The following is a 16,946-nucleotide window of genomic DNA, read 5'->3' as shown; positions in this document are numbered from 1 at the left end:
GGCTGCTGGAGCTGGAGGCCCTTGGAAATCATTAGGTACAAGCTCCTCTGGCTTCTGGAAAACTAAAGCCGAGAGGAAAAAATGTAACATGGAGAAGAAAACAGAGACTGGGACCCTTGGTGCACACAGCCATGCAAACGCTATGCAAATAGAGCTATAAAAAGCACAGTCACACAGGGGTTTATAAATTATGTGCAGATATTTTTCTAGAATGATGGCAGGTGATGTGCATTTGTAGATAAGAAATGGACCTCAGGAAAGGGGCCAAGCCTGAAATGGAAGAGGGGAGGGTAAGGAAGGAAAAGGAGGGAAGGGAGAGACAGCCTGAGTTGCGGGGATGGGGGCCGGGGGGTAGTTGGGTTGGGTTCACTAGGCCTCCAAGGAATCTTGACTGATCTCTTCCCCCAGCCAGAAGAAACAGGAAGAAAGTCCCCTCTCTTCTTGCTGAGAGTGGGGGAAGAGAGCACAATGTGACGGGGGGAGGGTGGTTTGTATGAAACTGAAGATGCACTTACTAGGCATTTCCTATTCCTCCAGGGCCACTGTGGCACCCACTGAGCCCTTTCTGATACCTGTTGTGTACCCAGCACTGTGCTCAATGCTGTGGAGGCACCAGTTGGTTAACTATCAGAAGGTAGGATAGGAAAAGTCCCACAGAACCCACCACAAGGGCTATTAAAGAAATTGAAGTGTTATGGTAATTTAGTGAAAGATCAGATAACTTCTGACTTCAGAAAGAAAATGGTATTTGAATTGTGCATAGAGGGAGTAGAGTGCAGTGCTTTAGAATAGGAGCCCTGATGCTTTACTTCCTGGTATCATTAGACAAGTTAAACTCGCTGAGCCTCATTTTTCCCATCTGTAAAATGGAAATGACAGTCCAATTTATGAGTTGTTATGAGGACTAAACAAGATGGATGCTTTAAGTGTTAGTACAGTGCCTGGCACATAGTGAAAGTTCAATAAATGCTGGATATTATAACAGGGATTATTGGAGTGGATGGTAGGTGAACATACCAGGTGGAAAGAACATGCAGAAAAGCCCCTGCAGGACCTGTTCTGTGAGCAGGAGATAGGTTTTGAAACTAAGGTAGGTTGATAGGAAGACATGTCTGGAAAGAAAGTCAAGGCCCTGCCCTCCTGTTGGCATTCTGTGCTTACAAGACAGGTAGTCCCTTGCCCTTGGCACCACTTATTGCAACCCGAAGAGTGGAGAAGGGTGCAGATAAGAGCTCAGATCTATGGTGGGAGCTGCAAAGAGCACTGGAAAGGGAGTCCAGAGACCTGATTCCAGCCAGGCACCATCTGTCACTAGGGAATTGTGTGATTTTGTCACCTCCTAGCTCTGTAGATGAGGGAGGTGGCTGTCCCCACAACCCCTGACATTGGTTAATAACTTTCACATCATCATGTCATAGAGCCTCAAAGCAACTTGGGACCTGGGTGGAACAGGCAAAGGGCAGTGTCTTCCCCTGAGAAAGTGTGATAATAAGCTGGGCCCCATCTAGGTCCCAGGATGTTGTTAGGATGCATAGGAACTGGTGAGCGTGGCCACCTGCTAACTCCACATAGACAGACACCCATTAGGATTCGCACCTGCTCCATTTTACAGATGAGTAAAAGGAGTTCAGGGAGGTGAAGAGCCTTGTCTCCTGTCACACAACTGGTAAACGGTTGAGAGACAGGATTCCAAAACCAGATTCTTTACTGTACTTCCAGTGGCTTCTCCAAACACTCCAGGCTCCTTGCAGCGCTTACACTTCGGGAGTCTGTCCAGACAGAAGCAGCAGCTGGGTAATCCTCCTAAAAAGGGTTCCTAAAAAGGGTGAGCTGGACCAAGAGTCTGGGTTACAGCGGGCGCGGTGGGGAGAGGCCTCCAGGCCAGGTTGGGGCAGACAGGTGTTCCGCAGGGTCTGGACCCGCCCCGGTAGCACCCCCTGCCCCTTCCCCAGGCTCCTAGCTCCCCGTATGCAAATCGCTGCTTTGCATGGGCCGGGGGCCAGGTGCTGCAGCCCTGCCAGGGGGCGTGGCCGACGGCCCCCGCCCCGCGCCGCGCCTCGTGCTCACCTGGGGCGTGTGGCAATCCTGGCGGCGCTGAGTGCTGCCCAGGCTGGAGCAGCGGAGCGCGGGACGGTGGCAGCGACAGCTCCGGGAGTGCCTCCCGTGGCGGCGGCGGAAGGGAGACCCTGGCTTCCCAGGGGGCCCGGCTGGGGCCGACGCGAGGGACCTGGGGGGGCGCTGGTTTTGGCCCCGCCTGGGGCAGGATGGTGAATCTAGAACTCATGCACACAGGTGAGGGTGAAGGGATTGAGCTCTGACAGGTGTCACTGGGCGCAGAAAGGGGTGAAGAAGAGGGTCACCGTTCTCAGGGGTCTTATTCCCCGGCTGCCAGAAGAGGGCAGTGTGGATAGCGGGTCACCCAGGGGCTGGCGTGGGGAGGTAGATGTTTGGGGGACCTTGGAGAAGAACGAAGGTGGGATCTATGCGTTTGAGAGGTGGGAGGGTTTCGGAGGCCTTGGAGAGCGGCAGATGTGTGGGCCTTGGTTGTGCTTAACTGTTGTCTCTCAATTAAGTTGCCTTGTTCACTGATTGCAGACGGATGGCTCACTCGCTCAGCCAGGGGTGTGGACCTGGGAGTGTGCATAAGTGAGGAAAATACGTGTATCCACATGTTATGTGTTTGGTGTCCCAGGCATTTATGTGGAGACAAAGTGAGCATCTGTGAGGTCTGGGGGTGGGGTGGGGGTGCTTAGAAGGAGTGGGGCTGGGCAATTACAGAGGCATATCTGGGGCAGGTGCCGTGCCACACGTGTATTGATTAGGGATTGCGGAAGCATGTGTCCCTGTGTATCAGAGGTAAGTCTACCTGTTCCCATGTGAGTTGGGAGAGGTGGTGGAGCAGACACCTCTGCTCCACCCACATGCTCTGTGAGTCTTGGCAATGCTGTAGGCTCAATGCATAGTGGGGGCAGGGGCTGGTCAGGAGCTCTGTGGGACCCCACAGGAGAAGCATAGGAGCCGAAGATAAGTGCTTCCATCTGAGAGGGCAGTGGGGAGAGATACTTCCTTTGTGTTCCATGTCCCGCGGATTCAGATACCTAGCCCTCCTTTCCTCAGAGGTGGGAACCTAGGAGATGGGAATACCTTTCCGGAAGTCGGTTTCTCCTCCGAGAAAGGTATGTGGGCATGGAGTTAACCAGGGGCCTCTATTCACCCTGCTGATCACTCCTTCCACAGCTGGGTTAAGGCGGCAGCTACTATTCATGAAGGGTTGGGCCTATGTTAGGGTAGGCCTTCTGGAGGTCTGAAGGCCTGAGCAGAGAACAGTCTCAAGGTGAAAAAAGCTAAACCTAATTTGGCCATTTCAAACTGGAATTGTGCCTTTGAAATGAGACAGCACTCATTTCAAAATTCCTGCTCTCCTTTTGTTACCTGCTCTCCTTTCTGGCGGAGTAGGGAAGAAGAGAAGGGGGAGGCAATTTTCCCTACACACTTCAAGGAGCAGAGCAGGCTGGAGGCTTTGGCCCTTTCTGGGGCCCACCAATCCTGAAAACAAGCAGCAGTGGGTGCACAGGGAGTCCTAGAGTCCATAGTTCTCCAGACACAGTCCTGACAATGTTGAGTGAAGGGCAGGCTAACAGAGAGGTTTTGACTTTGAGTGGATACCCAGATGCCAGGACCTGGCAGGAAAGGCTAGCTGAGGCAAAAGGAACCATCCAGCTGGTGTCATCCAATGTTTGGGGCAAATCTGTTTCCAGACCCTGTGGCACCAACATGGGACTGGGCATACCTGGGGGCCGATCTCTTGCTCTCCTTCCTTCCCTTCCCACCAAGAAGGACTTGATTTGAGTGGAAGCAAGAATTCGGAAAGGTGGGGCTCAGTGACAAGTTCTTTAGGGCCAAGATCAGAGATTTCCTGAGGGTTTTGTATCTCACTGTCTAAGGAGGGAGGCTCCTGCTCTGGGGGAAGTGGGACATCTGGGACCCAGCAGGGAAGCAGCCTAGGGGTTAAGAGGATCTAGCAAAGAGCAGGAGAGAGAGTGAGGTTTGATGTGAGAGGGTGTGGGGACAGAGCCAGGAGTGCAGTTTCTAGGCTCTCGCCCTCACGTGGAAAGGTGCTGGCTCAGGTAGTAAATGGCTATCAACTGTGATTAAATGGCCATCAGCTGTGGCTAGTTGGCCCTCAATTGTAACCAGTGAGCCATTGGCCACTAATATAACTGCTGTGGCTACGTTAGCAGAAAATGGGGACTAGCAAGAAGATGGTGGCTGGCAAGGTGGGTTGGTTGGCAGACAGAAAAGCAGATGGCAGGTTGTGGATCCTGTAGCTCCTGCTTCCTGTGTCTCCAACCCAGCCACCAGCATGACTCTAATGTTATGACTCCCCTATCTATGGCTCCGTGGGTGTTCCTTTTTGGCCTCACCATGTCCTGCATTCTTATGTGGGGAGCGGGACCCGAGACCCCACATGGCACCCGGCATGACAGAGGGCCAATCCTTTCTGCATTGGCCTGGAGGAAGCTCCAGGCTGATGCTTCTCAGAAGCCCTGATACCTCCCTCACTCCTGTCCCCTGTAGTCAGGGGTTCCAGCCAAAAAGGGGGAGAGTGAGCTAAACCTAAGATACACTGACATGGGGTGTCATGCAGGGTGCCATGCGGGGTCTCTGGTCCTGCTCCCCACATTGGAACGCAGGACATGGTGAGGCCAAAAAGGAACATCCACAGAGCCATAGATAGGGGAGTCATAACACTATAGTCTTGCTGGTGGCTGGGTTGGAGACAGAGGAAGCAGGAGCCACACAATCTGCAACCTGCTGTCTGCTTCTCTGCCAACCAACGTCACTTGCTAACTGCAATCTGCCTCTCTGCAATCCGCAATCTGCAATCCACACTCCGCCGCTTGCTAGCTCAGCCACCATCTTCTTGCTAGCCCCCATTTGCTGCTAGCATAGCCACGGCAGTTATATTAGTGGCCAATGGCTCACTGGTTACAGCTGACGGCCAACTAGCCACAGCTGATGGCCATCCAATCACAGTTGATGGCCATTTACTACCTGAGCCAGCACCTTTCCACGTGAGGCCGAGAGCCTGGAAACTGCACTCCTGACTCTGTCCCCACATGGGGTCTCCATCCACCTTGGGTGGGTTATCTGATTCATCTCTCTACATTTACTTGCTACCCCTCCCCAGCCCACTTCTTTAGTCTGTATACCCTCAGGGCTGTCTGGGCCTTTATGTGGTGTCTGGTTCCCCATCAGTGACACCTCAAGGCTCTCTCAGTTGAGGACTTTCTGTGGAGTCTTTCTGACTGGATCTCCACTTGAGGGTTCTCTTTGCTGGGTCGTCTTAGTGGGCCTTTCAGTCCAGTGTTGTCTTTGTAGGGTCTTTCATTGTGGGCCCTGCTGTGGGGTCTGTGAGAGAGGGTTCCTCTATGGAGTGTCTCATTATTGGCCTTTTCTAGGATCTCTTAGTCCAGGATCCTCTTGGTGGAAATTTAGTCTCCTCTGGGTCCTATTTTTTCCCTCACAGTAATCCTATAACCTGTGGATTCTTTATAAACAGCACTTCCGCTATAAATTCCAAGTCATTGGCTCTTTGGGACTCCTCCTCAATTGATGTACTGTAACAGTTTGGGTGGTGGGACGAGGGAGAGCAGGAGCACACAAAGCAAGGTGTAGGGTCCCCCCACTCAGCTGCACAAGTACTGTGGCCCCTGTGTCAGCCTGTCTTTTTGCTCTGATAACCTGGGTGTACGCCATAATGAGGTCGGCCTGGGGCCTTGACACTTTGTACTTCACAGAGCATCTCTCATGTGGGAGCAGGAACACCTGAGCAGGTGTAAGGTCACCAGACACTGGGGCATCCCAGCCAAGGAAAGACTCCCCTTTGCAGGCCCAAAACAGGCAGAGGGGTAGAAAAAGGCAGTCAGAGAGCTAGATGGGGAGGGAGAGATGAGAGGAAAACTGGAAAGCCAGTCAGAGGAGGACACCTAGCTGGCCACAGGTACCTTTTTTTCTCATTGTAAGCTGTTCCCCATCAGGGCTGGGAAAGAGGGGTCAAGTCTCATGGACCAAACTAGTTACAGCTCAGGCGTACTATTTTGGTTGGAAGGCCTCATTGTGAGAGGAAGTAGATTTCTCTTGAAGAAAAGATGAGAAGTCTCCTGCAGGGGAGAGTGGGAGCCATGACTGGCTCAGAGGTAGGCCTGCTGGGTCCCTGAGTTCCCTCTGATACAAGTGTCCCCATCAGTGGGTGTGTGAGGGAGAAGTAAGGAGGGAGCTCCAGTCCCTTCCAATGAGATAAAAATGGACTGTAGGAGATAAAGGGGTGGACCCTCTGCTTTCCCTGAATAGCCTGGACTCCCCAAGACAATGTGGGCACTCAGTCTACAGCCTGGGAGAAATGCTGCCCCCTGGACTTTGCTGCTGTGGGCTCATGTACACATGCTGGTTCACAAATGTGTTAGGAGGGGCTGCTCCTGGGTCATGCAGAGGCACAGGGAGGGGCAAGGCCAGCTGCCAGCATCTTACCCCAGCTTCAGAGAATGATGATGCCAGTGAGGCAGATGAAGGTCTGTGTCTGGTATCTGGACTCTTACACAGAGCAGCTGAGCCTCCCCAGGGAAGGGAGTGATGGCAAAGAGCCTACTCAATCGGAGCTGAGATAAGAACGCCAAAAAGCTTGGCTCCACCCCACACTTCTCTCACTCACCCCTGCAAGTGCTGTGCTACAGGCAAAGGGTTATGGCCTCTTGTGGAGTTTCGGTGTTGGCCCATTTTTAGGCTGAGACCCAAGAGCTCGTCCCACCCATCAGCCTCCTACCCAACAGGAACAGGTTCTCAGTATCTTAGCATCCTATGGGACTTCAGAAGAGCTTCTACAGATCATCTCAGCCTGCCCCTCCGTTCAGATTTAAATCCCTATCCAATTCAGAAGTGTCACAGTGTTGCTTTCATAACGGGTACTCAAATTAGTGGATGTCCTAGCAGAGTGTGGGGCCTTTGACTCCTTCAAAAGTTATTTTTAGACATTAGGACTACCTTTTAAGCTCATTTAAAGGATGAGTGAGATGGCTTTGGGACATATTTAAATAAAATGCAGGGTATGGGTGTTGGAAGAGAGTTGGGGTAACAGGCATAAAATTATGATTTAAAGAGTTACCCTTTTTAAATGTCATGAGTTTGAAATAAGCTGATTCAGAGAATCTGGTCATCATCCCAGCCTTACTGCTTCTTTTAACTCTTCCTGTCTCTATGGTCATTTTTCCTATGAAATCAAAATTTGGAGAATGCTGATGGTTCCCCAGGTAAAGGACAAATTATAATAGAGCTGAGACAGAAAAGTGAAGCTGTTTGTTGTAATGGGAGAAGAGAACTAACATGGAAGCCTAAGTATCTGTTTAGTTAATTCGTTTATCACATGCTTACTTTGTGCCGGGCAGTTTTCATTCAATATTTCATTTGCTGCTCACAATAACTCTGGGAAGTATCATTGTTCCTATCTTTTTTAGTTGAGAAAACTGAGGTTCAAATATGTGGCCAGGGCCCCCCAGATTTCCAGTGATGGCACTGGAATTAAATCCAGGTTGTCTGCTACCAAAACCCATGCTATTAATTCCAGGCACTGAAGCAGATTTTAAAAATCATGAAGGGAAGGGGAGAACTCTCCTCCTCCCACCCTTTCTCAGCAGTCTCCAACTTTTTCTCAGCACTGCTGAAGAATCCTTGTGGGGAAGTGATTGCTGAGCAGGTCTGTGTTAGGCCGTGCCCAGCTCCAAGGATAGTACTCAAAGATGGAACGAAGCAAAGCCTATTTATCCATTGGAGTGGACATGAGCAGCAGCAGAAGCCCTTTGATGATATGTCCAGGTGGCCCACACTAGTTAGTCTGCATATTCATGCATGACAGACTATACAGAGAGTTGCAAACTGCATCAAGAAGGATTTAGGTTAGGCTCAAGAAATGCCTTGGTAAATGTAGTATACGGGAATAGGTGTAGGGCTGTGGCTGCCGGATCTCCCCTAGAGGTCTGTGACCATACAGGACGGTGTGGAGGTCTGGGGAGGTCTGTACAGGACTCCAAGTATTTACTGTCACTTTGGTAGGTCTCAAAATATTCCTCAAAGCACAGTGGCTCTCAAGATTGCTTATTCCCATCCCTGCTTCTAGAGTGCTCTGAGGGCTGGAGAGCCTCTGGACTCCCCATCTCTGTCTTGCTTGGCAAGGCAGTCACCCCTCTGCCCTGTAGTCACTACAGCCCCAGAGGCCAGAATTTTAAATCTCTGCCAGCGTCACATACATCACTGCCCTAAAAAACGAATGAATAGGTTTCTCCCGCTTTTCCTGGGGCAGAGGTCCACCCTCCCCGCAACTTCATCCTCATCATCTCCAGATCTCAGGCTTCCAAACTGCCAACAGCCTGATTACCTCATGCAAATTAAGATTGCCTGCTTAACTGGGATTGGCCAGTGAGACTGGTATGCAAATTGTTCACCAAGACTTTATCTGGTTTATAAGAGTTAAAGTGTTGCCCCAGAGAAGAGGGTGGGGGTGGGGGTGAGGGGCAATACAATTTGAATAAAATATTCATCTGTCCTTAAGGACTTCAGTATTTGGGCAGCTTAATAAGGAGAGTAGCCAAGAAAGTTGAGTTAGTTCAAAGTTGCCTCTTTCTTTCTCTCTTCTGACTCTGAAGGAGACTTAAGGGACTCAGGTTGTGGCAGCTGTCTGTTGTGGGTAAATGTTTAATGTATTGAAATGAAGCAAGGCAGAGAGGCCCAACCCACAGCACTTGGGGGCTGAGACTGGCCTTACCTAAGTCTTCTCTCTCTGCGGGTCACCAACCTGCCCACCATTTTCATTGAGCATGTTAAGTGTAGGAGAGAAGGTGAGGACCCCCAAGGAGAGGATCTCCAAGGAGGACCACAGCAGAGCTAGGGGTTGATTCCCCAGACTGTGGGCTGACCTCTAAGAACCAAAGAAGAGAGGCAGGAATTGGAAAAGAAACGTGAGAAGATGAAGCCTTGGTTCAGGTGTACTCTTACCTTCCAGGATTATTAATTTGGGGGGAAGAGGGGAGACAGATATTTCTTATGCTATTTTGTAAAAGTGAAATAATTCCCCAAATCCAAAAAGAAATGGGAAGCATTCTCCTCCACCCCCGGCTGTACCCCTCCCCTTGTTAAATTTTTACTAGCTGAGACTGGTGACAGAAAGAACTGGCAATGAATGACAAAAGGTGAGAAAGCCTGAGTAGCATGGGGGAAAGGGGCTAAGAAAGGCAGAGGAGAGGAGGCAAGCATGGGAGAAGGGGATGTGTGCCCCGGCTTAGGAATATTCCAATGCTGTGTGTTAAGGAATCAGGAATTTGATAGTCTGATGGTGGTTGTAATTACAAATTGGTCGTTGCTGTTTAGTTAAAAGCACATGTGTTACAGCAAGAAAAATTGTGACCGGTTATTAAAATGAGTTGATTTCCCTGCAGATACCAAGATGAGTGGGGATGTAGCAGATTCCACAGCTTCTCGCAGCACTCTCAGCCTCGTGGACACAGGTAAGGGTCTTCTCTTCTGGAGAATGGAACAAGACAGCCCCCGGTGGGAGACAGGTGTTGGGACTCTTCAAATAGTGTGGTATCTCTTCTCGTTTCGTCCTTTATCCAATCGGACCCCAAAGCTGGGTCATAGGAAATGGAAGAATTCCCTAGAGAAATGGGATATGACCCTGAAGCCTTCGAACAGTACATATTGGTCTACAATGGAATAAAACCTCGGGAACGAGGCTAGGAAATGGCCAGATCCTTAAAAACAAGACAAAAAAGTTAGGGAGGAGATTCACCTCTTGATGTGCCATTCTAACAACACCCCTAGAAGCAGCAGGCTGTGTGCCCAGCTGCTACTGACTGTCTTCAGTAGATGGGGACTAGAGCCTTTTAACTCCAGATTTCTCAGAGTCCTACTTAAACCAAAGAGGCTGCGTGCAAGTGTTCCTATTCCAAATTGCATGCATGTGGGTGGTAAATGGACTCAGAGAGGAAGGGTTGGTGCCTAGAGATGACTATGCTTTGTGAAGAACAGAAAGAGGATAGGGAAGAATTGAGAAAAACCTTTCTTACCTTTCTGCTTTTAACTCCATAGTCCAAGCTTTGCTTTGAAAGCTCCATATAATTATAATAAAAAAAACTTAAAGAAGATGAGTATAAATTGTAACACCACCAAATAACTTTAATAGCATCTTAACAAGACCTCAATTAGTCTTTCATCTGGATCATTGGAGACATAAAAATTAGAAGTGGAAGAGAATCGATGTCCCCCAAAGCTAAAATATTTTCCCAGGGCTTCAGATGCAGTGTAGTTTTATTCTTGAAGCTAAAAACTTGAGATAAGGAACAAAGTAATTGGGGTTTTGTGGGGGGGCATCTGCAGGATGCATTTACCATAAACTTTTCTGCCCCCAATTTAATATTGGAACAGTGTCTATTTGCACAGGTAGGGTGACAGGCTTTGTATTTTGCTTTCTTTATATCAGGGGTGTCCAAACTGCGGCCCGCGGGCCAACTGCGGTCCGCAATCCATTGTTAATTGGCCCGAAGCAAATTCCAAAAATATATTTAGTTTACTTAAATAAACCAGGTGAGGCAATACGTACTTCACCTCGAGTGAGTGGCCCGGCTGTCGGTGTATTTTACCGCATATGGCCCTTGGTGAAAAACATTGAAAAAAGTTTGGACACCCCTGCTTTATATGGACAGCTGAATTAGGAGAGTATGGACCAGTTACACCCATTTTGCAATCCATTTATTAGCTGAGTATGTTTTCCTAAGGATCTGTGGCATGGGACACCTGTTCTTCCCAGTTGAAAAGAAAATTCTCACCAACCTCAAGAACTCCAGCAAGGCTTTAAAATCAGTTCACCTGGAGACTGATAGGCACAGTCTCAACTTTGACACTCTGCCCTAGAGAAAAATCAGAGTCCAGAAGCCATGATTCAGAAGTTGGGTCACCCTTTCCTGGTAGTAGACTGGCTAGAGCCAACTTTGTACACCTGGACCAGATATATTGCACAGGTACATGGGGACACAGCTAAGAGAGTATCCATGTGGAAGAAGACCACACTTTGCAGGCTGGCACTTGTGCTCTGTTATTAGTTACTTGACCAAGTCAGGGCAACCATGCTGGGAGTGAGAAGGAGCTACATAGAAACCTGAAAAGGGAACCAGGAGAGGGAGGGAGTTCAGATCTTGGGTGGGTGTCGTGCGGGGCGGCCTGCGGGGTCTCAGGTCCCGCTCCCCACATAAGAACACAGGACATGGTGAGGCCAAAAAGGAACACCCACGGAGCCATAGGTAGGGGAGTCATACCACTACGGTCTCACTGGAGGCTGAGTTCACACGACGTGCGACCTGCTGTCCGCTTTGCTGCCAACCGACCGACTCGACTTAACTCTCAACTCCTGAGCGCAGCCACAGCAGTTATATCAGTGGCCAATTGACTAACCAGCTACAGCGGACGGCCAACAGCCACAGCCGACGGCCATCTACTACCCGAGCCAGCACCTTTCCACATGAGGCCGAGAGCCTGGAAACTGCACTCCGGGGCTCTGTCCCCACAGTGGGGGTTAGGAAGGTTAAGGTGTTATCAAGTTCTGGTGTAAGCAAGTTCTGGCCTCCTACCCTGTTTCCTTGAAAATAAGACCTAGCCGAACAATCAGCTCTAATGCATCTTTTGGAGCAAAATTAACATAAGACCTGGTATTATATTATATTATATTATATTATATTATATTATATTATATTATATTATATTATATTATATTCCCAGTCTCATAGTAAAATAAGACTGGGACTTATATTGATTTTTGCTCCAAAAGATGCATTACAGCTGATTGTCTGGCGAGGTCTTATTTTCGGGAAAACACAGTATCTGGGACTATGGGAGTTATGGACCGACTATGATGAAGGAGAAAGAATCCAGACATAAGCTGGGACTTTTGAAATCTGACTGTTATGCCAGGGTTACTGCCTCTTTAGGAGGCAGGAACAGATGGCCTTTGAAGAGTCAATTTAGAATCAAACAGACTTGGGATAAAAATCACAGCTCTGCTGTTTACTGGTTGTATGATTTAGTAGGTTAATTTAGCCTTGCCTCTTCTGTAAAGCGGGACAATTACTGTCCATCTTCAAGAGTGGGTTTAGAGTTAGCTGAGATTATATTTAAAGGCTTTAGCACAGTGCTTGGCACATGGCAGCTGTGATCATCTTTACCTCTAACGGCATCAAGATTCTGTGATTCTGTAATACACAAAATGACCGTCGCTGCTGAGTGTTTTGGGGCTACAGGTAGCCGAATGCCCTTCTGCCCTTCACTCAGGCCAAGTGGGCCAGCCCTGGAGGTTGATTTTTTCTGCTTTCACCATTCAGGAAAGGATTCCGTGTGGCTCCTTGACTATAAGGAGACCATGAAATCCATGCTGTCTGGAACTTCTCCACCCCTGGTCTTTCACGTGTAGGAGTTCAGCTCAGTGGCTGGTCGTATCTACACTTAGGTGGTCATCAAATACTGCATATTTTTTAGGGCAAGAAAAAAGAGGTAGCTAATAAAGTAAGCAAACTTCCTGGAAAGTTGCTCTGACTCACCTTTTACAGAGGAGAGCTCATTATGAGTCACAGTGGTTACCGACTTGGTTTAATGGCTTCCTTTGGATGTTTAAAAGGCAGATTCTCCCTCCCAGCAGTACATGAATTAAGGGGTGGTTTGTCTTTGGTTTTAAAGGAACTATAAACAAAGGTGACCTAGAAAGCCCCAGTTCCCTGAGAGCACCCTCTGTATTATATGAAACCCCAAGAGGCACAAGGGGTGGGAAAAGGAGGTGACTTTCCCCATCCACACTGACCCAGACTGCAAAGGAGAGCATTTCCAGGCCCAGACACAGACCTCCTGGTTGGTAGAGACCTGCAAGGCAGGTCATTTTTCTCTTTCTTTCTGCCTATGAAGAAGTCGAGGCCTGGACGGCGGATAAACTACCCAAGGCCTCAGAGTGTGACAGCACCAGGGACCAGAGGAGGCTCCCAACCCCCTGTCCAGTGATCTCAACACATCCTCCAGAGGACTGGAGTCAAGCTGTTTCTAGATTTTTGAACTCTCAGCTTTTCTGTCATTCCTTTTACCTCCCTACCTGTTGTTACTTTTCCTTCATTTTGGAAGCTGATGACAGTTTTTCTGTTCTCAGCAGACTGGTTAAGGATATACCCAACCTACATTTGAAAAATCTCCAGGTCTATAACTGACAACCCCCATGCAGCTAACCCTGTGACTTTTGACCACACTGGTCACAGCATAGCTTTAAACTCAGGGGAGGACAAATCTGGTAGGCTCAGGTGAAAGGAGGGAAGGGCAGTCACATTCACAGAGCCTCTTTCCCATACCCATGTATATGTACCCAAACCTTTACATACATCATCTCATTTCATTCTTAACAATCCCCATTTTTATCAGTGAGGCAATTGTGGCTCAGAATGAGAAACTAACTCACCCAGGGTCACAAAGTTCTAAGCAGGAATCAAACTCAGGGCTAACTCCAATCTGTGCCATGAACTCTCGGCAAATTATTGGGCAAGTGTTTCCCCACCTGGACCTTTATTATTCTCCCCATAAAGGAGACGTTTGGGCTGGATCTCTAAGGGCTGAATTTTCAAAGATGTGTACGTGGTTTCACTCTTCCAAATTCTCTCCCATCAGTTTCCACACCCTGTATTGGTGTGTAAGCTTCCTCTGAGCCGACCTCTCCCTCTCCACCCAACCTTTCCACCCCATCTCCTTCAGTTCTTCACATTCCCTTCTTTCCGGCTTCCCTCTCAGCCTTCTCTCTTCTGACACCTTCAGCTGCCTTGCTCTGTTCTGTCACTAATCCTCTTCTCTGACCTGGCTGGTAGTCACCTAAGCAACATCTGTGGAGCACATTGGTTCAGACCCTGGGCTCAGAAAGATGAAGAAACAATTTCTCTCTTCAAGGGGCTTTTCTCCTAATGCAGGAATTCCATGGTGGAGTAGATAACAGTGCCAACTTGTATCTGGAAGAGCACCCTGGAACACAGTGCATTTGGCCTTCACAACAATTCTGTAAGGGTAGATGTCGACATCCCACTTTGCAGATGAGGAAATTGAGGCTGGTGATGAGAAAGAATGTTTACTGATTTTCCTGAGCTCCCATACCTAGCAAATGACAGAATTAAACCTGGGTCTTTCTAGTAAGTTTCTATCCAAAGATGGTGGTGGGAAGACTGAGGACCAACACGGGGAAACAGGGACAGAGGATACAAGAGAGTGGCAGCAGTAGGGAAGATGACAAGATTATGGAGGTGGCACTAGCAAAAGGAGCTAGAGGGGAGCCAAGCCCCTGGAAGGTGAGTTGGTCTAGTTCAAGAAGCAAAAGCTCTGTCTGGGGCCAAAACTTGCTTGTTGGGGAAGAGAGGGAAAGGGTTGGGGTCACATCAGTCCCTTCTGGTGGACTGTGGAGGGTGAGAATCTAGCCTTTGAGAGAACTTTCTCCTTCCCTTCTTTCATCCTGAACTAGCCTCACCGATGTACCAGCTCCCGCCCCACCCCCACATTTGACAGTGACTGTGGGATGGTGTTGCAAACAGATGACAATGGACCAAATGCCTTGGCACTCTTGTCCAGCTCAGAGCTCTGGGGAGAAAGCACTCATGACGTGAACGCGGAAAGAAAAGAAGAGCTAGAGATAAGGGGACGGGGGGTGGGGGGGAAGGGGGGGGCCGGGCTTTGGCAGTTGTCCCTGTTGCCCTTCCTCTTCAGCTTCCATTGTCCTGTGTGTGAGGTGGAATGACTAACATCTGTCCCACCCTCCAGAAGGACCACCAAGGTGAGTTAGCTGTTTGGGAATCCTTGTAGAAAATCTCCTCACTTAGCCCTGGGAGCTTCCAACATGGTTTTAAGGAATGGACATGATTCTATAGCACAGCCCAGAAAGCTAGTGATTCCCATAAGGTCCCAGAGAAAGAATGAGTATTTGACCCAAGACTAGAAATTCCTTCTCAGTCAGTTCATTCCTGGGGCCTTGCTGTCTCTACCCTACCGAGTCCCCAAGGAAACAAGCTGAGGATAAAGAATTGGTGTCTCATCATGACTCAGAGGCAAGGATCCAGGCAGAAGACACTAGAAATGAGTGTGGTTTTCAATCCAAATGCTTATTGAATAAAACTATTCTTTCCAGAACAGAAAAGACAGGAGAAATCTAGAAAGTACTTGGGGTGAAGTGAGACTTGTGGGAATTGCAGAAGAGTCTCCTATTGACAACAGCACTTTCTAAGTGAGGCACCTATGCGCGCTCTCTTTCTCTCTCTCTCTCATGATCAGGAGACAAGACAAAGCTCTGTCACTGAATGATGTGGGACAAGTCTGCTTATGCCCTGGGCTTGAGTTTCCACATTGTGATAGGGGGAGAAGAGTGCTATTGGAGTAAAATGAAAGGGGTGGGCTAGGTGGTCTCTAGGATTTGAGCCTGGTGACTATGGTCCTGTGCCTCGATCTGTACCTGTTCTGTCCCTCACCTCTCAGGAAGAGAAAAATGGAGACACAACCCTCCCGAAGTCCAGGGGGAACTGATATGAATTCCTGAGGATGTAAGGATTCTGAGAGGACATCTTGTCCGTACCTCTCTCTTCCTTTGGAGACATTTCAAAACCTTGCCTGGAAAATGAAAGAATCTTCTGTTCTTAGTACATGGACTAAGAACATAGGAATTTTCTTCCTCATCTATCCTCCATCCGTAAGAAAAACTGACCCTACAATTTCTCTTGGCCACCTATTCTTGTAGGATATAATCTTCTGTGCCTACAAATCCTTTCTTATCTCTTGCCTAAGACCCTCATGTTGTAGCATAAGCCCATTGCCTCTTCTTTTAGCCTTCTCAAACCAGAGTGACTTTCATCCCACCTTGTTTCCAGTTTCTGTGACAGGGAGATTAGAAGGTATTCATTCACTGCCCAGGCTTCATACTGTGGCTCCATGTGCCTAAGATATCGGAAAAGCAGCCTGTGGTATCAGGAATCTCCTGTCTCTTCTAGCATTCAGAGAACCGTAGCAAATAAAATAGCTACAAAGCCACTCACACCTGTACCACACCTTACAGCTCACAGACACTTTCCATTCTCGTTCATAGATTCCCAAACCCAAGCCCACAGGGTAGAGAAGTCAGGACCATGATGCCCAAATGAGCTGTGGGTGGCTGGTTCGGTCCTGCCTGGCACCAGTTCCTGTTCCTTTTGGAGGTCTCTTGAAGGAAATGCCCCTCTACTGCCATGTCTGCACCCCCAGGAGAACATGGACCTACCTCCGTTCTCTCTGCAGCCTAAGAGGGAAGAAAGTGAGGGAGCCTGCTGGAAGCTCTTTTACCACATGGAGGTCCACTTAGTTTCACCAGTGGTCATTCCTTAGAGCACTGCTTCTCAAACAATCTGGGGTGCAGCACCAGTTTTTATTACTTCCAGTCTGTCACAGACCAGTGCTTGGTCCAACCATGCAGGACTGGTATGTAGCTCGCACCCACCACTCATGTTCCGTAGGACCCATGCTAGTCTGTACCCATACTAGTCACGTGCTTGGGGTGCTATTAACATTTCTAAGTTCTTCCCCTTTGTGTCTGTACTTATCTGTTCTCAGACCTTAGTGAACATTTCACAGACCAGCCCTGGCTGTTGGAGCACACTGAAGTCCTTTGCCTTAGAGGAGTGTGCAGTGTGTATGAGAATATCCCTTTCCTTTGGCATTCCATGAGCAATGGATACATCTGACCCCCAGTATACCTTATGACCTTCTTAACATTCCTCCTTCTCCCACTGTGGGCATCGTGGGGATGATGAGGGGAGGTTCAGCAGGAGAGGTAGGTCCCAGGCTGTCCTTTGCTGGCAGGAGTGGAATGACCACCC

The sequence above is a fragment of the Rhinolophus ferrumequinum genome, unplaced genomic scaffold (genome assembly GCF_004115265.2).
Source record: "Rhinolophus ferrumequinum isolate MPI-CBG mRhiFer1 unplaced genomic scaffold, mRhiFer1_v1.p scaffold_58_arrow_ctg1_1, whole genome shotgun sequence".
Lineage (NCBI taxonomy): Eukaryota > Metazoa > Chordata > Mammalia > Chiroptera > Rhinolophidae > Rhinolophus > Rhinolophus ferrumequinum.
Note: the sequence above shows the minus strand (reverse complement) of the source record.